The sequence below is a fragment of the Hordeum vulgare genome, chromosome 7H (assembly GCF_904849725.1).
Source record: "Hordeum vulgare subsp. vulgare chromosome 7H, MorexV3_pseudomolecules_assembly, whole genome shotgun sequence".
Classification (NCBI taxonomy): Eukaryota; Viridiplantae; Streptophyta; class Magnoliopsida; order Poales; family Poaceae; genus Hordeum; species Hordeum vulgare.
In genome coordinates, this window is record NC_058524.1 from 290,365,558 (window position 1) to 290,387,688 (window position 22,131).

Here is a 22,131-nt window from a genome sequence, read left to right on the forward strand (position 1 = left end):
GGACTCTTTGGTGGCGGCTTTGTGGTCTTCTTCTTCTTTGGGGCAGCTTCCGTTGTTGTATTCTTGACGATGGTTTTAGATCTTCAGTTCCAGAAAGGCGAGTTCTTCTGGTTAACATAATTTGAGGCCGGGTCAAAAAACAAGCTCAAAATTATTAAAAAAACAAGACAAGCGAGTCAAGTTATTTTACCTCTAGAGCCAGGTTGGAGACACGGAACGGTTTTAAGCCAATCTTGGATCAATTCTCAATTGGCTCGCCAAATTGTTTCTTCACGATATTGATAGTATATTACTCCACAAGCGTGACGTTGTAGACACATTGTGGATGGTTTAAGCTTCCATCGTATTTCCACATTAAGCCGCCCCGGTGGCTCAGAGGCATTATCCGCCATTCCACCCAACAATGAATCGGATCAATTCCAGTGAGACCGTTGGCAGTCAAGGCCTTGAGTTTTGCGAAAACAGGGGCCAATGAAGCTTCTTCCTCATCAGTCAGCTTCTCAGACAGCTCAAAACCCATGGGTATACGTTCCTGCCTAAAACCTGGTAGAGGGTTCTTAGTGGCTGGAGCAGTGTTGCGGCAGTAAAACCAAGTCTTCCCCCACCCCTTGGGTGACTAGGGAGAGCGACAGCCGGGAACCCGCATTCCCGTCGTCTGTAAACGTTTACCCCGCCAAGTTCTAGGCAGGCGCCGTCGGTGAATTCACTTTGGCGGTTCAAATAGTATAATTTCCTGAACAGAGGGACGTTAGGCTCTACCTCCAAGTAAGCTTCATAGAATACATGGAATTGACAGAGGTTGGTGATCGAGTTTGGGCCTAAGTCCTGGGGATGAAGGTTAAAGAAGTGCAGTGCGTCTCTAAAGAATTTTGAGCCGGGCGGTATAAAGCCTCGCTCAATATGGTCTGTAAGAACCACCACCTCCCCATCGGCGGGTTGTGGACGTTGTTTTCCTTAAGAGGCTCACCAACCGATTGTTTCCTACGGAGCTAGAGTTCCCACATTGATAAAATCTTCAAGGACCGTGTCGCTAACCTGTGATGGCAACCAATTACACTTGGAGATGTGACCCATGGCCGCAAAAGCACAGAGACAGAGATCTGCATAAAGGCGATTGGCGGGTCATAAGGACCTATAGAAATATTAACTCGCCAATCAAGCGGTTGGTGAGGCATCTAAACAGAATCTGTGACTCGCCGCAGCCTAAGGATGAATTTCTTTTCAAGTTTTCCTTAGGAAATTTCCTGGATCTAAGGCAAACACGTTTCCCGCAAGGTGCTAGGAAATATGGATCTATGGGTTCCGTAAAATGAAAAATACTATGCAAATCATAAGAACATTAAGGATGCAGAAGTGTCGTAGAACCCATGAGGGGATCTTGCGAGGCCATGGAAAAGAGCAACAACTCTGCTGCCATTACTGAACAAATCTACCATCGGTTTTTACTAATCTACGGGATTCAAATGGTACCTATGAAGTTAATGGCGCGATTTACAAGGGTTGAAGAACTACAGTGTCGCCCTAAGAACAAACATGATCGGTAAACTAGATCTAAGAAGAATAGGAAATTTACCCGGTGAATGCAGACGCTGGCGGAGATGACCCCGCTAAGATCTATGCCGAGCGCTGAGCCCTAACGATCCAAGGAAAGTAGATCTGAAGCGGAAGCTCTGTGGCGGCGGAGCACTCACAGCACCAACTCGAGGAAGAAGAAGAGGAACGACAGTGCCGACGAAGGAAAAGACCCCTCACATGCGCCTATTTAAAGACCCCGGACCGGAGCTGGAACGACAATCGTAGGAATCGAGGGGACACATTACAAATCAGCAATGATGGCGCCTGGATTTTCGGGGTGACAGGATAAAGTCAAAAAAGATCCATTGAGATAATGTCACTAGATCCCTGAAATGATGGGGGAGATGATGTCGTCTATGAGTAATCTGGTGATTTGGGCGAAGCATGGCGATTGGTGGCTTGTCACTTTTTGAGCAAAAAGGCCGAGTTAGTAGTTCCGTGTGAGTCGCCATGGTCATGAATAAAGATTTATTGGCGTGAATAAATTTAAGACAATATGGGGACTAATGTTGGGGATATTGCCCGTTGTGTGACCCGACCTATTGGGCCGGGTCAGATTCATGGCGACTCAGCATTCGTGCTTCAAGATGGACTTAGACCAGAACACAAGAGGCGTGAGGTGATCTTCATAGAGAGAGCCGGTTCAGCCCATGAGCCCCGATGGAGACTCAAGGCCCAAGAAGAGGAACACTCGCTGGGAAGTTTCCTTACTTGAGAGACACGGCGGGTTAGAGATATATCGGGTCACGATTCATGATGTGACATGGACTCGTGTAAACCTAGGGCCTCGACCTATATATAAAGTTAAGTCTCAAGGGTAGAAATATTAAGTTACAATACATCGAGAGCTAGGTCAGGTGAGTTACACACACTTGTAATCGATTCCACCATCAAATATACACACAACAGGACGTAGGCTTTTACCTCTATCGGAGGGGCCGAACCTGCGTAAAGCCCAGTTTGGCTTCCGCTCAACCCCTTTGAGTCCCCACCAAGGTGCGATGGCTCGAGCTCTAAGTCCTTTCACGATGACATCTGCCATGACAAAACCACGACATCCTCGGTGTCGACTTCTTGCGGACCCTCGGCCCCATTCTTTGGGACTTCAACGCCATGACGATGACTTTCTGGCACCTGGGTCGCCGCATCCAGTGGGCGGGCGTGGGTGGTGCCTCCCCAGCATCGCCGCAACTTCAGCTGGCAGCAACTGACACAACGCCGGATGCGGTGCGCCCCTACCGCTACCCCCAGTTGCTGAAGGACGAGCTGGAGCAGCAGTGCGCACTCATGCTCGCTTTGGGCATTAGCCGGATCTCCACATCGCCATTTTCGGTGACAGTCCTCCTCGTCCGCAAGTCGGACGACACATGGCGCTTCTGCATCGACTACCGTGCCCTGAACGCCGTAATGCTCAAGTACAAATTTCCTATCCCAGTGTTGAGGAGCTTTTGGATGAGCTACATGGGGAGCGCTTTTTCACCAAGCTCGACCTCCGTTCGGGCTATCACCAGGTGTGGATGCATCCAGACGATATCGTGAAGACGGTGTTTCACACTTATCACGGCCACTTTGAGTTCTTGGTGATGCCTTTTGACCTCTCCAACGCTCCGGCAACCTTTCAGGCCTTGATGAACGACGTCCTCCAGCACTACTTGCATCGGTTTGTGCTCATCTTATTTGATGACATTCTTATCTACAATGCTTCTTGGGAAGAGCACCTTCAGCACGTCGCCATTGTCTTCAACGAGCTTCGAGTGCATCATCTTCATCTTTAGCGCTCGAAGTGCTCGTTTGGCACGCCTTCAGTCGCCTACCTCAGCCATGTCATCTCGGCCGAGGGTTTGTGTCGGCATTCTAGCAATGGGGGTACCCAGACTTGCCTGCCTGTGGACCAGGGTTGCTCACTTCATCAAGCAAGCACGATTGGGCGTGATATCACTCAAGGAAAGGACCTCGTGAGGGGCCAAGCCTCGCGAGGAGAAACAACACCAAGACCCGCAGTGAGCCTCCTCAGGACCCCTCAGGAGCGGCGGATATTCCGAGGCAAGGCCCAGCCTCACGACTCAAGGATGACGTGTAGGAAGGACGGGCATGCAACAGACAGCGGGACGGAACCGTTTCCCCTTTAGTGCAAAGGGGGCAAGGACGTACCGGGGTTCCCAAGATAACTTCCAAAGGTTTCCATTCTAGTGCAACAAGGCCGTCGCCGCCCGCCAGCAGGACAGATGTCATCCTTGGGCCCGTCCGTGCAGCATTGGCAGCCACTTTGCAGGCAAAGACCACCTTTGGGAAGGGGATCATGTTCCCTTGTTCCTCTTTAAAATTGTCCGTTGTGGGATCCCTTCCCGCCAAAACGATAAGGGAAGAGGACAGGGCCCGCCACTATATATAGAGGGCAGGTTACCTCGCAAGGGAGGCCGATTCATTCATTCACCTACTAGCATCACACAAAGCCATACAACTTCCGGAGGTTGTCGAACACTATACCTGTTCATCCGCCAACCTCCAAAAGAGGAAATCCACCGAAGCAGGAGTAGGGTATTATGCTTGACAGCGTCCCGAACCTGGGTAAACTTCCGTGTTCTGTGTCTTCCTCACCATTGAGTGAGTTCTGTGCCATCCACCAGCGAGTAGCAAGTTAGGTGAGGCGAGCCCCCTACCAAGCTTGGTGAAGACCGAGCCCGTGAGTTCGAATCTTTAGGGTTCTGCGGAGCCCATAATCCAACATTTGGCATGCCAGGTAGGGCGTGTGTCAAGGTTTCCTCCAAGCTCCGTCTTCACCAAGCTTCGCCACTCGGATGGCTGACTCACGCCGGGCTCGCGTTGAACGCCACGCCACCCGCGTTGCTCAGACGGCGCCCGCGGGCCCCGCCGGTGCACGCTGGTCACCATCGCCCGTGGTGAACGCCGCCACGGGCCCCTACGTTCAAGAATAGCAAGGCTCCTCCCAGCCGGCTACCGAGCACCCTGACGGCCTCAACGCCACTTCGTCGCTCGTCCGGGCTTCTGGGTCGGCCTTGCGCGCCCGCCCAGAGGTACCACATGGCTGGAGCGTGTTGGCCATGGCCACCGAGTTGCTCCGGTACCGACCAGCCCCTGACTGCCACAACGACTGGCTCCAGCGCATTGAGGAGCTCGTCGCTGCTGCCGGTGATTCTGCGACGCTCTCCTGCTCGTTTCGACCCCAACCATCCCAAGTGAACCACGAGGAGTAAGACGTGCCATCCCCACCTCCGCGTCGTGGCGCGCACCCTGAGCCCACGCACGAAGCGCGTCCCCGCGAACAACCTTACGAATCTAGGGCGAGGCCAGAAGATGAAGCGAGCTGTCAAGTGGTTCCTCGGCCATGCACCGACGCGCGCGTGCTCCTGGCGCTCCAAGTCCCCGGCCGCAAGCCCGCCCTGCCTGAAGCAGGCCAATTGGAGCAACAGCACCATGTCGCCTCCGTGTGCGTCATACCCGTCAAAATGGTGGGGTGCCCCTGAGCTTTACCCAACTGTGTGGCCCTACAAGTGCAAGCCCGACCTGCCCCCACGCTACGATGGCACCCTGGACCCGACGGAGTTCCTGCAACTCTACACATTGAGTATCAGGGCGGTAGGAGGGGCGACAAGGTCATGGCGTGCTGGTTCCCCATGGCGCTGAAGGGCGGTGCACTCTATTGGCTCCTCAACCTCCCAAAGGCGTCCATCACCTCCTGTGATGCTCTACATGAACGCTTCATCGTTAACTTCCATGGCACCCGCGACCGCACTCCCGACGTGAACGACCTGCGGCGCATCAAGCAGCAGGAGGGGAGACCATGCACAAGTTCATACAACGCTTCACAGTCATCTGCCTCAAGATCCCCAACGCCTCGGACGAGGCCGTCATCTCGGCCTTCTCCGACGGAGTCACCGACATCAAGATGAAGGAGTAGCTCGCCATGATTGAACCTGGATAAGTTCAACCTGGCGAACAAGTGCACTAGGGCTGAAGAAGTTCGCCTGTCACTCCTCGGGCCACAAGTTGCGGAACCAGAACAGAAGAATACCAAGGCAATGGAGACGAAGCGCCAGTCTCCTGCGGTGCTCTCAGCCGAGCCCGAGGCGATGAATGGATGAGGGGGAGAGCGTCCATGAGGAGGGGGCCAACTTGCATCTTCCATAGCACCAGCGGCCATGATAACTCCAAGTGCCAGGAGCTCTGCCTGGTCCGTGTCGAGCATTTCAGCAGGCACCCCGGACGGGTCGACAGAGGCCCCAAGCGCGGCAGTGGCCACAGTGGAGGCCGCTGGAATGACCGGTAGCCACGTCAGGGGTGGCATGAACAGCCTCATGATGTCACAACCTGTTTTTCATCACAAGTATTTTATGTTGCAAAAATCAGATCTTGTTAAAACTTTTTCAAATAATGTTGTGAGTGCAATGTCAGCCCTTGTGTGAGTGAATGCTTACTTGCTTGATGACTCAAACCCATGAAAAACTTATTATTTTGCTCTCTTCAAAAACCCTTTTTCCTTTATATCAAGATCACCTTGATCATGTTGGGATACACTACTAGCTCATGAAGCCAAGTGGCACTTCCAACCAAAGTTGGTGATCTGATCCAGATATTATTTTCATTCATTAAAAACATTAATTGGTGATTTAAAATATTATTTTCCTATTTGAAATTTATGTCTGTTTCTATGGCCAGGAATGATATTCTCACAAGGAAAATTGCTTTCCTGCCTTAGAAAATTCTGAGTAAATTCATGGAAGCTGAGAAGGACATATACTTTCCATATATAAGATTTTCAAACCTATTTTATATTAATATTATTTGAGGAAAACCCTGAAAACCATTTCTGTCTGTTTTAGCTTTTTGAGATGTTTCCAAAGGAAATAATCTCAATAAATTCCCATAAAATTACATGAGCCCTCACAAGCCATATTAGGTGCTCACATAAAATCTCACCTTGATCCAAGGTGGGGAAGTGCACCTAATGAGCCCAAAACCCTCTCTGTCCAGAGAAGAGTTGGAACAACTCTACATTGAAAAGTCTCTCCAATGGAGCTCAAACTTTGCAGAGGTGTTTGACACCCCAAATGAGGACTCCACAATGAAGATGGGATTTGTTAGACTCTGTTTGGCCACAGTTCCTTTGTAAAGGACAGTACTGGTCATTTTGAAGCATTTTGAAGTTTAAAAAGCTAAACTTGTTCAATGGAGCTCAAATTTGGTGAAAACCCATGTTTTTACCCCAAGGCCAAACCTGTTAAGTTTCAATTCTAGTGGTGGAGTGGAAGCACCCCAAATCACTGTCGAAAACCTACCGACAGTAAGGTAAAAACCTTCATAGCCACTGTTTTACCAAATGGCAAGGCCCTAAACTTGGTGAGTTAGAGCCCCAGAACACCCTGAGCACCCAGTCAACCAGCCCCTCCCCAACTCCAAGCACTAGTGTCGAAATCTTCAATTTGAGCCGCATGCCAGTACTGGCAACACTGGTGTTCCTTGCCTCCTTTGACCAGCTCGTCCTCCCACTAGCACACAACGGCTAGGCACACTCCCAGCAATACTTAGGACATGGAGGACACGTCCAAAGGGCCCCAGAGCGCGCCAGCATGCCGTGGCATGCCAAAACTACGCTCTGGGCGCGCTCCAGAGAGCCTCCAGCAAGGGGACGTCGCCCCGGCCAGTTCCAACCCACACAGTAATGTCCAAACGCTCCCCCGACACCCACTCTGTGCAAAGCTACCATCAGGGGCCCCCTCTCCTCGCGCAAGAGTTCAGGCGACGCGTGCCCGCGCGCGCCCGACGCGGCCGAGCATGCACGGTCGCTGCGGCTCGACCCCACTCGCTTTCCCTCTGCGACCGATGCACCAGGAGGTCCTAAACCACGTCCCGAACCCGTGGTTTCGCGGCCAGCACCTCACTATGCTCGCACGCGTGCCACGGTGAGTCACCGGCGCGCCCGAGTCGGCTCACCGCTGCTGGCCTATAAATAGGTCCCCCGGGCACCCCCAGCACCCCCCAGGCAGCTTCAGCACAACCACTAGACTCCCCCTAGACACCCAATCGAGCTCGCAGAGCCCCGGTGCTCGAGATCGACCGAGGCACCTCCGCCTCGGAGCTCCGGTCGATCTCCGGCTACACGCCGGCTCCTGCGCCACCCGACCTCCCATTGTACTCCCCTTGATGCCAGGATCATTTCCCCCCAACTTCCCCGAGCGAGTCCGTGCCCCTAGTCACTAGCTCGACGCCAGCCCGAAACCTTTCCGCCATGATCACCTCGTCGCCGGCGACCCAGACCACCTCCGGTGACGTCCCGACCACGAGCAGGTAAGCGGAGGAACGAGGGACCCATTCCCGCTCCTAGATTGGCCTGGGGGCAACGGTAGCCTCGCCGGCGTCCGTCTCCACCTCTCTGGCTGGAGGTAGGAGAAGGACCCGACAGGTGGAGCCCATCTGTCGGTTTCCTGGGGCAGCCAGCGCGCGCAGCCGCTGACACTGACCCCAGGGGCCCGCAGGTCAGGTTTGAACCTGGCCCGCGCGCGCCTGGTGGCCGGTTTGCTGGCTGGGCCGACTGGGTCTCCCCCTGGCCTTTTTCTTTTATTTTTAACCTGCAGCTTAAATGGTTTTTATAAAAATATTTAGCCAGTAGAAAAATATGATTCTTGCACCAACAATTTTCTAAAAATGTGTAGTAGTTGACTCTGTAGAGTTTGACATTTATCAAAAACAGAATCTGTTTTGGTATAATAAAATGATATTAAAAGCATTTGTTTGCTCATGTTCACTTTTAAATAAATATGCTTAGCTGATAGAAACCATAGGAAACATTTTCCAAAATAATAAACTGAATTTATTCAAACTTTGCAACATTTTTAAAAGCACCATGTGATCTGTTTTGGTGTGAGCTATTATTTATTTATTCCTTTCTCGACGGTAGAGTTACCGAGTGACGGAGGATCCGGAGCAGAAGACCTCGAAGACGCCGGATACCTAGCTGACCAAGGAAAGCATCCCTTTGACCATGACTTGAGCACAAACATTGTTGCATGCTAGTATAGTTGGTATTTTCCCGTTGCATGTGATCACGATGCCGGTTCATCATTGTGGTGATGGCACCGGAGGCTTCTTCAAAGCCTTTGCATGTTGATGACGTTAGTCATGTGGCTCCTCGGAGCACAAACATGATGAGCTTGACCCTACCACTTATGAGGATCATGCTACTGTCATGTTGACTAGTAGAGTAAGATCATTGCATTGAGCTTGACCCTACCCCTTGAGGGTCATGTTATACCATGTTGACAAGTAAAGATAGAGCATGTTATCATGAGCATGATGATGAGTTAAATAAATAGTTTATGAAAACCCCGTCGGGTGCCACTAATGCCCGAGGGTGATGATGAGTTGGTGGCCACTTTTGGAGAAGTGGTGCACCGGGTATTTTGTGTGTGTGGTTTCGGAAATGGGATTAGATTTATGATGTGTCGACCGTCCGAACCTTACCAGTACGACCACGTTACCCCTTTATGGGACGGGGCTTTGTTGATTACTCTGGTCAGTTCTAGCAAAGAGCCACATTACTAGTGGCGGGAGTGATCGGTGTCACTCTCGTGATGGGGTCGTGCCAGGTAGGACGACTATGCCATTATTATGAGTTCCAGGCACACCGTTGGTCCCCGCATGGTTGATACTGTCCAGAGTCGGTGCTCGTAAGACGTACAACATGTGGGCTGGGTACCAATCGAGTGGACCTCTTTGTCTAGTATCGTCAGGGGAAAGATGATGATCGGGTACTTACCTCGGGTATATGTGATATACCGCGAGTCGTGGATCACACGGAAGTTTCCCGTTTCTCGTGGGTCCAGCGTACTACCCCTGCAGAGTGTCAAACTATTCGAATAGCCGTGTCCACGGTCAAGGACAGTTGGGTGGTGCTGCTTAAACTACATCCAGCGTTTCCGCATAAACCAAGTGTGTGTGTGTGTGTGTGTGTGTGAGTTCGGTGAATGGTGTTAATAACCGGAGTTACTTGAGGAATTGATATGATCAAGTTCGGTGACTTGGCATATAGGGTGAACCCGGTGTGTTCATCCCTTAGCAAATATGTTGATATCTGTAACCTGTTCTTCAAGAGTAGTTCTTTAACTTGTTGCATATACCTGATCATTCCACCAAATTGCATTCCACCATAGATACATGTTACTATTATTCTTCACTATCAATGTTCATATCATGGGCTGTTTGCGAGTACATTCAAAGTACTCATTGGCTTGCCACTGGTTATATTATTGACCAGACATGGAAGGACCGGAGTTTGGCGACGAGTACGCCGTCGGAGACGAACCTGCGATCTAGGACGCTTCCAAGTCAGAATGCCTGTCGGTGTAGGCTCGATGGCATGGGCACAACTTAGCCCTTACGAGTTTCTGCTACTCGATGTATCTGTTTAATTTGGCTTTAGGCCTCGCTCTTGAACCCGACCTTCTGGTCGTTTGATGTAATAATTTCGGTACTTGGATGTAAGACTCTATTATTCAGTATCTGTGTTCAGTGAACATTGATCCTTGGGGTCACTTGGCACGGCGAACTCGACTTGCTAGTCGGGGTCCCCACACATAAAGACCGTTGGCGCGACTAGACTTAGGAGGACCGCTGGCGCGACCAGACTCGGGACGACTGCTGGCATGACGACCCTCAGGAGTGGTAAAGACGCGGTCAGCCTCGTGAGGCTCGCCCTCGTGAGGCTGGGCTGCCCCGGTGCCTCCGTCACCCAGAAGGAGGGCTGAAGACTAGCAGGACCATGGGGATGGGGGCTTCCAGGAGGTCAGGGTGGTGGCCTCCATCCTCGGTGGCACACAGACCCCGGCCTCCAACTGCGCTCCTGAAGCCTGAAGCGATGTGCCCCCTCAACTGGTCCCATACCACCATCACCTTTGACCCAAGTGATCAGCTCAGGTGCTCGTTCATGGCCGGCATGCTCGCCATGATGTGCATCCCGACCATCAGCAACATCCTCGTCACCAAGTCCCTTATCGACAGTGGTGCGGGCCTCAACGTCCTCTCGGTCGAGACCTTCAAGAAACTCCAGCTGTCGTACGAACATCTCATGCCGACCAATCTCTTCTCAGGAGTCATGGTGGTGTCCACCGTGCCCATCAGACAAGTACATATGCCAGTCACCTTCGACGAGCACAAGACCTACCACACTGAGAACATCGTCTCCGAGGTCGCACACATCCACCTGCCGCACAACACGATCCTTGGGTACCCAGCTCTCGCCAAGTTCATGGCAGTGACCCACCATTGCTACAATGTCCTCAAGATGCCAGGGAGCGGCGGCGTCATCACCATCGCCTGCAACGAGAAGGATGTTGTCTGTACACTCGAGCATGCCTACCGCGCAGCTGCGGCGGAGCACTCGGATGACGAAGAAGATGAGCCTCATCACGAGGACCCACGCGAGAAGAAGAAGCATCTCCTCCCCACAGAGCTCCCTAGGGCTTCGGGCTCCGTGCCGGGGGACGGGGTCATGCCTCCCATCGCATAGGAAGGCGCGCTTGGCCCCCCCTGGGTCAGGGCAGGGGGCTCCCATCGGGGAGGTTCCGGGCCTGACCAGTGAGGCGAGGGCGGTGCTCGATCAAAACCCGAGAGCGAGCTCCGGCGACTGTTCGCTAGCTCTCGTGAGTCCATCATCAGAGCAATCCAAGAACTTTGGGAGGCCCAGGCCATGTCAGGCGGAGACTGCGCTGCACCACCAATCGCAGTCCTCATCGTCGGCATGGTCGATCGGCCCCGCATTGGCATCAACTCGCTGGCAATCGACAGAGCCGTAGCTCAAGGCCCCTTTCTTGCCCGCGCGAGCTGACCATCACTGGGTGTACACGTGCGCCGGCACCCTCATGCCATTCGGGCTGGGGAGCTCGGCTGCTACCTACAGGCGGCTCCAGCGGGCCATTATTAGGCCTTGCCTGCTGGGGCATGGTGACGAAGAGGAGGAGATGCTTGGCCAAGCGAAGGCCCCGAGCCTCGGGAGACGGCGGACTCGTGAGGGTTGCAATTGTGGAGGCAGGAGATCGGGCGATGACGGCGACTTCAGCACTTCAGTGGCATGGCCGCCCGGTGATTGTTTGTTGGCTGCTTCCAGGTATCTTTTTAGCCCACTCTGTCCGAGGGCGCCCCCAGGGCCATATGTCCTCCAAGAGGTCAGGGCACTCCCCAGCCGTTACTTTCATTTATGCATCCATCAGTTGTTTCTTTCGCACCTATTTCGAACCATAACCTTCTACCTTGCTTGTATTTTTGGGCGGTCGGCCCCCGCTTGGGGGCTCCGGTCGAAGCTTATCCATGCAGGCCTTGTGAGGCAGCAGACACCCTGTCTCACTCCCGAAGAAGAAGAAGGAAGTCGGGTTTGCCAAGACTAAAAGGAATCAGTCCACCAATAACTCGGGGGTAGGGACACTAGCGAAGCCAAAGTGTCCTCGCGACCTCCCATATACAGTCCAACCGTGGTACTCTCACGTAATAACGAGCCTAGGCTGTATATGCCAAAGGCCCCCAAGGATGCGGAGGGGTCCATCCCACGCCTAGTGGCAACCCTATGCTTCGCGCTGGGGAGAAGACTCAAGGGAATCAGTCCACCAATGACTCAGGCGTAGGGAGAATCGCGAGGCCAAAGCGTCCTCACGACCTCCTAGATACACCCCACCGTGACATTCTCACGTAATAACGAGCCGAGGCTGTATACACCTAGGGCCCCACGAGGACATGGAGCGTAGTGGCAGTCCTATGCTCCGCGTCCGGGAGAAGATGAAGGCAATCAACACAGTCCACCAATGACTAAGCCCACAGCTGACCAGGAAATCAACACACTCCACCAATGACTAAGCCCATAGCTGGCCAAGAAATCAACACAGTCCACCAATGACTAAACCCACAGCTGGACAGGAAATCAACCCAGTCCACCTATGACTACGCCCATGCCTAGTGCGGGGGACACACAACCGGGGATACGGAGCCGCTTGTATGTCAAGGGGGACCCCTGAGCATCACGACTCAGGAGCTTAACTGCGCCCATAGCCCATTTCCCCTTTGGGCCGTCCTAGTTTCTGGTTGGTTCAATTGCGGCAGAGGTACGCTCAACAAACCACTTAAAATCTCTTAGGGAGAACGCTGGAGTCACTCGTACGTCAAGGGGGACTCCTGAGCATCGCGACTCAAGGGCCTAACTGTGCTCGTAGCCCCTTCCCCCTTTGGGCCGTTCTGGTTTCCGGTCGGTTCAATCGCGACAGAGGTATGCGTGGGGCGGGCCCTGCCGACGCAGAGCGCTAAAGGAGTTCTCAAATTGTCAGTTTCTTAGGAGGGACATCGGAGTCGCTCGCACGTCAAGGGGGACCCCTGAGCATCGCGACACAGGGGGCTAACTGTGCTTGTAGCCGCTTCCCCTTTGGGTCGTCCTGGTTTCCGGTCGGACAAATCGCGGTAGAGTTACACGTGGGGCGGGCCCTACCGACGTAGAGTGCTGAAAGTGTTTTAAAGTTTCAAAATCCTCGCCGTGTTCCCCTCATGAGGGCTCCTCGCACGTCAAGGGGGACCCATGAGCATCGCGACTCAGGGGCCTAACTGTGCTTGTAGCCCCTTCCCCCTTTGCGCCGTCCTGGTTCCCGGTCGGTTCACTAGCGGCGGAGGTACGCGCGGGGCGGGCCATGCCAATGCAGAGTATCACAGCAAACTTGAAAGAAATGAGGCGAAGAAACCATTCAAGCAGTCAACCAGTTATTACAAGCCTCAACAAGTTCTTGAAAATGGAAATAAGTTTTACTCCTGCACGTGGCACAATGTGCATTGCAGGGAAAAACAGGGAGACGAAATCGGGAGGAGCCGCCGTCGACGGTCGCTCCATCTTCAGGGTGCTTCTCGTTGGCGTCAGATGCGTCGTGCTCCTTGTCGTCGGCTTCAGCAGCATCCAGGGATGAAGGAGCTACGATGCGGGCGAACCTCTTCACCAACGCCTCCACAGGGCCCTTCACCGCCTCCGCAGCACGGTCGCGGGCCTCGGTCGGGACTGGCAGGATCACAGAGTTGAAATCAAACCCTGGCTCACGAAGAGGAAGGTGACTGAAGACGCATGTCGCAACCTCAAATAAGAGGTTGTGGCACTCGTTGTCCAAGATCTTGTCCACCTGGACGACGACGTCCTCCAACGCCACTGCGAGCTCCACCGCGAGCGCGGCGAAGCCGCTCTCCGCGATGGCCAGAGGCTCATCGAACCCATCCCGGCACAGGGTGCGGAGCATTGTGTGAAGCTTGAGCTCAACATCAGGGAAGCCGACCAGCTCCACGGCCTTCTTCCTCTCGGGCGCGACGAGAGCTTCCCCCTTGGCATCGGGAAGGGTCTTCCTCGAGGCGACCTCCTTCTCCTGCTCGTCCAAGCATGCCTGCAATTTTCCTCCTGGGATAGCTCTTCTTCCCGGGTGGTGAGCTTGGCCTCGCGGTCCGTGAGTTATCCCTTCCGTAGGCGACGCTGCTCGGCTAGCTTTGCTTGTTATTCTTGGAGGGCCTTCAGGCGAGCCTCCGCCTCTTCGCAGCGTTTGGCGGCAGCTGCGGCTCCATCCCTCGCCTCCTCGTACGCAGCCCGAGCAGCCTTCGCCTCCTTCTCTCCGTTTTCCATCATGACCGCGACCTTGCCCATTGCGCGGAATGCCTCGTTCAGAACGCCCTAGGTGAATACCGATGTCCTATGGATCTCCCCCTGAGGACCTTCTAGAGATGTCCCGGGCGGGCCGTCAGGGAGGCAACGTCAGGTTGCTCGGGGATTTCGATCATTGGCACATCAGAAGACTGAGGGCCCTCAAGAGCCTGCTCCTCAGGCAACGACGCCTCCACGACCACCTCAAGATTCTTCGGGGGCTCGGGGGGCGCGACGATCAAGGCCTGAGAGTTGACCGCGTGAGCCTCCCCCTCTCCATCGGCTGGGGCGACGCATTGGAGAGGGCCGGACGTGCGTCACGAGTGGCCTTCGGCTTGACGCTCATCCTCTTCCTCTTCGCCCCTGGCGAGACGACGCCCCTAGACATCACGCAAAAAAGGGAATCAGCGACACGCGAACGACGGACGTGCGAGGCGTGCCAAGACTTGTAACTTACTCTTCAACGTCGATCCATCTCTTCTTCTTCTCCGCCCTCACGACGGTGGGAGCGACAGGCCCCCCACGGAGGGGGTGAGCCCGGCGCCTCAGGCTTTCCGCCGGCGGAGGTGGGATGCGCCAAGGATGACCCAACCTCGCACTTCTAGGGGGCGAGCACACATGCGGACCGCGTGGCGCGCGGGGCCGACGCTGGTCCCCTAGAGGCCCTGGTCGGGCGAGAGGAGATCACCACGGAGACATCACCTGTGGCATGATCATCTTCAAGCTCGCGGAGAAGGATGGACTGCGATGGGGGAGGCGCGTTCGCGAGGCAGTCTTCGACGGTCTTCTCCGAGGCTTCCCCGCCGAGGTGTCGTCCAATGATACCTCCACCGGACCAGATCCCTCGGCGGGGAAGAGCCCCCACTCATCGAAGACAGGTAGCACGGTGATACGATTGGCCCGGTCATCGAGGTGGTACAGCGGACCCAAAGCCTCGGACAGGTCACCAGGGTCACCGTCGAGCAAGATCGCCACAACCCTGTTCAACCCATTAGTGGGAAGGTCCTGCGATCGGAGCCTGAGTTTGTCGTCACCAGCCCGGTAGTCCCACAGGGGCCTGGAATGGTCCTGAAGGCGCACCAGGCGCTAAGCCATGAATTCCTTCACTATCATCCCACCATTCAGCCTCCTGGTGTTGATGTCGCGGGAGAAGCGCTCCAGGATGGACACGGCCAGAGGGTCAGAGAGCTTCGCTGAGCTCCACACGAAAGACTTCTCCGGCAACCCCATCGGCTCCTCCAGCCGAGGGTTGGCGTCCTTGAAGCTCATGAGAACCCAACGATGCCTAAAGTTCTCCACCTTCTTCCCAGCCTTCAGGAGCAAACTGTCGTTCTGGGCCGCTACGAAGGAGACACATGACGAAAAATGGGCACCATCATGCAGGCGTAGGCAGAAGAAATGGCGGACGAGGGCTACCAAAGGCCGCACGCCTACGAAGGCCTCGAAGTAGAAAGCGAAGACGTACAGAAGCAAGATGGAGTTGGTTTGGAGATGAAGGGCCTGGATCCCATAGTGATTGAGGATCGCGGTGAAGAATGAGGAGAAAGGCGGCACCAGCCCGGCGAAGACGCTATGGAGGAAGAAAAGGTATACCACCTTTTTCGCGGGCCGATTCTCCATGGCGCCAGGCCAGATCAGGGTCCGCCCATGCTCGTTGGACTCGACCGCAGTCCATGGAAGCAAGGGGACGAGATCCACGTCCTTGGAGAGGGTGCACTCCAAGACCGGAGGACCCGGGGCAGGACCTTGCGCCTCTGGTTTCTGCTTGCCGGCAGGCGCCATTGCTGAACTGGCAAGGGAGCGGCGCGGCGCTGGATCTAGGAGACGTTGATTGGAGTTGGAGACCGAGGAGGAAAAGCGAGTGTGGGAGAAGGGAAAGCAATAATGGACCAACGCAACAAGTCAGACTCCTGATAACTCGAGTGGAGACAAAAGGCAAGGGGAACCCGACATCAGCCGCGTGACGCGCGCCAAACCTGGCGCACAGGTGTTAAGGGCCCGCGATGCTTCGGGCCGACCTCAAGGCCTCGCCCAGAAGCCAACCCGAGCACGTCGTTGGCCCGGGGGCTACTGTCTACGTTCTCGGAATGGAGTACCTAGACATGCTTGCATGTGGCCCAGGACTAGCTCACTTCATGAAGCAAGCACGATTGGGCGTGATGCCACTCAAGGCAAGGCCCTCGCGAGGGACCAAGCCTCGCGAGGAGGAACAGTGTCAAGACCCGTAGGGAGCCTCGTGAGGACCCCTCCAGTGTGGCGGATATTCCGAGGCAAGGCCCAGCCTCAGGAGTCAAGGATGACGTGTAGGAAGGACGGGGGAATAGCAGACAGCAGGACGAATGGTTTTCCCTTTCGTTCAAAGGGGGCAAGGACATACCAAAGTTACCAAGGCATCTTCCAAAGGTTTCCATTCTAGTGCAACAAGGTCGTCGCCGCCCGCCAGGAGGGCAGACGTCATCCCTGGACCCTTCCCTGCAGCATTGGCAGCCACTTCGAAGGCGAAGGCTACCTTTGGGAAGGGGAGCATGTTCCCCTGTTTGCCTTCAAAATTGGTTGTTGTGGGATCCCTTCCCGCCAAAACAATAAGGGAAGAGGACTGGGGCCGCCATTGTATATAGAGGGAAGGTTATCTCGCAAGGGAGGTTGATTCATTCATTCACCCACTAGCATCACACAAAGCCATGCAGCCTTCGGAGGATCTCGAACATTGTACCTGTTCATCCGCCAACCACCTAGACAGGCAATCCACCAATGCAGAAGTAGGGTATTATGCTTCACAGCGACCCGAACCTAGGTAAACTGCCGTGTTCTGTGTCTTCCTGACCATCGACTGAGTTCTCTGCCATCCATAGCGAGTAGCGAGTTAGGTGAGGCGAGCCCGCAACAAATCTTCGTACACACCCCTGACTTCAAATCTTTAGGGTTTTGCGGTGCCCGAAAGCTGACAGTGTGGCTACCGATGCCGACAAGGTGGTGCCGGTCGAGGCGTGGCCGACACCGCACTCGCCGTGGGCTCTCCGCGGCTTCCTGGGCCTCGCGGGGTACTACTGGAAATTTGTCCAGGACTTCGACCTCATCGTGTCCTCGCTCATGCACCTGTTGTGACATGATGCCTTCGCCTGGGATGCGGAGGCCACGGAGGCGTTCGAGGCCCTCAAGCAGGCCCTCATGACTGGTCCCGTCCTTTAGATGCCCGACTTCAACCAACCATTCTTGGTAGACTATGACGCCTCTGGTGTGGGGTTCGGTGTCGTCCTTCATGAGGGCGACGGACTGCTAGCATTCTTCAGCAAGCCTTTTTCCGTGCGCCATCATACGATCCCGGCCTATGAGAGGGAGCTCATTGGCTTGGTGCAGACCCTACAGCCTCAAATTCTTATTGGACCAAAGGTTGTATATCATTCCCCAACACCAGTGGATCAGCAAGCTTTTCGGCTTCGACTTCACTGTGGATTATCATCCGGGTCGCCTTAACACCGTATCCAACGCCCTCTCCCACCGCGATGCCGACCACGACTCGGACACCGGTGACTCCGACGGGGTGGCTCTCTGCATCCGCTCAGGGCCCTCCTTTGGCCTCCTTGATGACATCCGCCAGGCCACCTCCGACGCATCAGACGCTCAGCTTCTTTGGCAGCGCCTCACAGCCGGCGCCCTGGCCAAGACGTGGCGTTTGGTGGATTGGTTGCGCCAACATGGGCGTCGCCTCTTTGTGACGGATCACGGCGATCTCCGTCACCAAGTCATGTTGCTGGACCACTCGTCCGGCCACGAGGGTGTGCAGAAGACCCTCCACCGTCTCCATGCTGATTTCTACATCCCCGGTGATTGGGGCTTGGTCCGGGACTGGGTGCGGTCTTGTGTTACGTGCCAGCGTATCAAGCCGGAGACACTGCGTCCGGCTGGGCTGCTGCAGCCCATGGAGGTTCCCTCTCAAGTCAGGGCCGATATCTCCATGGACTTCATCAAGCGCCTCCCAAAGGTCTGCGGCAAGTCTGTTATCCTCATGGTGGTCGATCGCTTCTCCAAGTACGCCCACTTCATCGCGCTCGGCCATCCCTACACGGCCGACTCCCTGTCTTGTGCCTTCTTCAACGAAATTGTCTGTCTCCACAGGTTTACGGCGTCGATCGTCAACGACCGGGACCCAGTGTTCACGTGGCATGTCTCGCATGATCTCTCCTCCCTGGCGGGTGTGAAGATCTTCATGAGTACGGCCTTCCACACTCAGACGGATGGACAGTACGAGGTGGTGAACAAGGTGATCGCCATGTATTTGCGTTGTGTTACATGTGACCGTCCCCGTGCATGGGTGGATTGGCTGGCATGGGCTTAGTACTACTACAACACCTCTTATCACTCCGCCCTACGCACCACGCCGTTCGAGGTGGTTTATGGCCGACCGCCCCGCCTATCCTGCCGGTTGACCCCGAGACGGCTCGGATGGAGGCGGCGGGCGACCTGCTTTGCAGCTGGGACGAGATGCTAGCGGAGGTACGCCAATGCCTTCTCCAGGCTCAGCAGTTGTCCAAGCGCTACTACAACGATCATCACTGCGATGCAGAGTTTGTGGTGGGCGACTGGGTGTGGCTACGCCTCCTTCACCGCTCCATGCAGTCCCTGGACCCGCGCGCTAAGCACAATCTGGGTCCTCGCTATGCAGGGCCATTTTTTGTGGTGGATCCCATCGGCAAGGTGGCCTACCGCCTGCAGCTTCCGGCGAGGGATCGCATCCATGACGTGTTCAATGTGGGGTTGTTGAAGACCTTCCATGGAGAACCTCCAACAGCAACACCGGTGCTACCTCCTACCTCCGACGTGCGACTCCTTCCATGACCGGCAAAGGTCTTTCAGGTCCAGCTACGTCGCGAGTGTGGCACTTGTTGATCCAATGGCAAGGTCTTCCGGAGGAGGATGCCACTTGGCAGCAGCTTGATGAGTTCCGCCAACATTTTCCAGACTTCTAGCTCTAGGAAGAGCTATTTGTGCAGGCGGGGAGAGATGTTATGACCGGCATGACTTACAAGCGGAGGAGGTCCAATGGGCCCGTTTAGTTAAGGGCTTAGCCCAAGTTATCTTAGTTAAGTTAGGGGCTTATCCTAAGTTTCCTTATTTCTATTACCTTAGAACTTATATAAACAGTTGTAAGACACCTTTTGGAATTAAGCAATAAGTCAATTCTATTGCCCGGCTCTTAGAGGAGCCTGAACCCTAACCCTAGCCATCGCCTCCACTACTCGTCGTCGCCTCCTCCATACACCTAGACAGCGCCGTCGCACCGGCCACGGCGCCCTCGTCTCCTCCAACCTCCCTCCTACCTTATAACCTAATGCAGAGGGCCGGTAGAAGCATAGTTTCTATCAGATGTCCTGAAGAAATTCAGCATGCATGAATGCAAAGGCATCGCAATTCCCATGCCTACCAACAACCACCTCTGCACTGACGACAATGGTAAAGATTTCGATGAGCAGGTATATTCCTCTATGATTGGCTCTTTATTGTACCCATGTGCATTTAGGCTAGATATATTGCTTAGTGTTTGCATATGTGTCCGTTTCCATGCAACACCGAACAAATTACTTCATAAGGCTATGAAGTATATTCTTCAATATCTAGCTCACACACCAACACTTGGATTATGGTACCCCAAGGGCTCAAATCTTCATCTCGTTAAATATTACGACTCTGACCGCGTGGATCACAAGTCAACATCACACACCTGCCATTTACTTAGACGATCCTTAGTTTGTTGGTCCTCGAAAAAGCAGAATTGCGTGTCACTTTCCACTACTAAATTTGAGTACATTGATGCTAGTTCGTGTTGTGCTCAACTATTGTGGATGAAGCAAAACCTCATGGACTATGACATCAACATGAAGAACGTGCCACTGTAGTGCGACAATGAGAGTGCAATCAAGATTGCATACAACCCAGTACAACACTCGAAGACCAAGCACATTCAGATTCATCATCATTTTCTTGGTGGTAATGTACTCAATGGCAACATCTTCCTCGACCATGTGAAGACTGAAGAACAACTGGAAGATATCTTCACTAAGCCCTTGGATGAGAAGAGATTTTGCAAGTTGCAGTGTCAGCTAAATATCTTAGAATCTTCGAATGTTCTGTGAAAGGACACACATCCTAACACTTATTCCAAATTGATGACTTAGATGTCAAACACATGAAGTAACATTTTTCTTCAATCAATGAAGAATAACACTCTAAGTTTGAAGAAATAAATGAATAATTTGATTCTCAAGACCCTATGACAATTATATGTGGTGTGTGAAATCATCATTCTTATACGCTGGGTTACGTCACCAACCCATTGTGAAATTCTTCAAGATGAAATTCTTCAAAGTTGAGATTTTTGCAAATTCTTCAAATCTTCAAACTCTTTAGATTTTCAAATTCCTCAAGTTTGTAACTTCCTCAAAAGTTCAAATTCTTCAAAGTTTCAAACTGTGTTCTTCGTTGACAACATATTTGTGAGTGTTCAAAGTGCTCAACAACATTCACTTATTGCTAAGTATTCATGTTGCGTCTTTCTTCTAAGTGAATGTGATCGGCTCCGTTCTCCTCGATGCTCATTTCAACCCAATATGTTCTCAAATTTTTCAGATGCATTCTATTTGAAACTGGTTCAAAGTCTTCACTGAGTCCTTGTCAGCTGAAGAATTTGCGAACGAAGTCCTCAAAAAATTTATAGAAATTTTTGGTTGTTGCCACTCAAACCTCTCCCACTACCCACCATTGGATAAGAACGATCTGCACGATCTCACTAACTTCATCGTTTAATGCAAGGGTGCCACATGTCGAGCGGAGAGGAAGGGTCACGGGAAGTTTGGTCCGAAAACTTCGGGCTGGACCGTTTTCACCTAGGCTATAGGCTATAAATACCCCACTCTCACCCCTCAGCCACTTTCTTCCTCTTGTTTCCACTTCTCATCGTTCGAAGCATAGACCTAGAGCCACCGCTTGAAATCATTGATGCCGGTGAGGAAGAGCTTAATTTCCTCGACCTAGTTGTCGACATACTCACGACGACCACAGATCTCCTTCCTCCGTCAACACTAGAGTTGTCTTGAGCCGCCAAGTTAGGGCGCTGAAGATAGGAACCGATGAGCTTCTACATCACCTCCTCGTGTTCGTGGTGTTTTTCATGTTCTTCCCAAGGGTAATTAAAATCTAATTTTTCTGCCCTTGTAGATCTTTGTGTTTTCATAAAATCTTCAAAAAGTGTTATTCCTCTACAAATTAATCACATGAACACTTCCATGTCTAGAACACTTGATAGATTTCACTAAGGTACTCTATTCTTCACGATATTGCTCAATTGTGTAAATTTTCGGATTTGCACAACCCTCGAACCCAAGGCAAGAACACTTGGCAAAATTCCTCAAAAACAGTATTGGTCAATTTCCTCAACTTGAGTCATTTTTGAAAATCTCTTGAGAACGCATATGACCTCTTCAATTTTTTTGCACCTATACTTAGTTCACACGCATAAAATGTCAGCTCACGAAACACTAGGTTCTCATCAACTTAACTCATCTGGAGCATTTCTTGTAGAGAATTTGCATACCTCATTAGATTCCTCAAAAGTTCATATTCCTCAAGTGAAGAAAATGGCCAATGAGAAGAAACATTAGAAGGGTGGAAAGAACGTTGAGACCAACACTACCTTTGAGATACCTGAAGACATCTATGATGAATATTGCATCCCTGATGAACAAATTTATGGGAAGGAAACAAAACAAAAGCACGAGACGTGCTTGCCGAAAATTGAGAAGAGATGGGTTAGGGAATGGAAGGAGTATAGGTATTGTTTTCCTAAATATATCAAGAAATTCGCTTTGAAGCCTCCATGCCCATGACCTCCTATGGGTAAT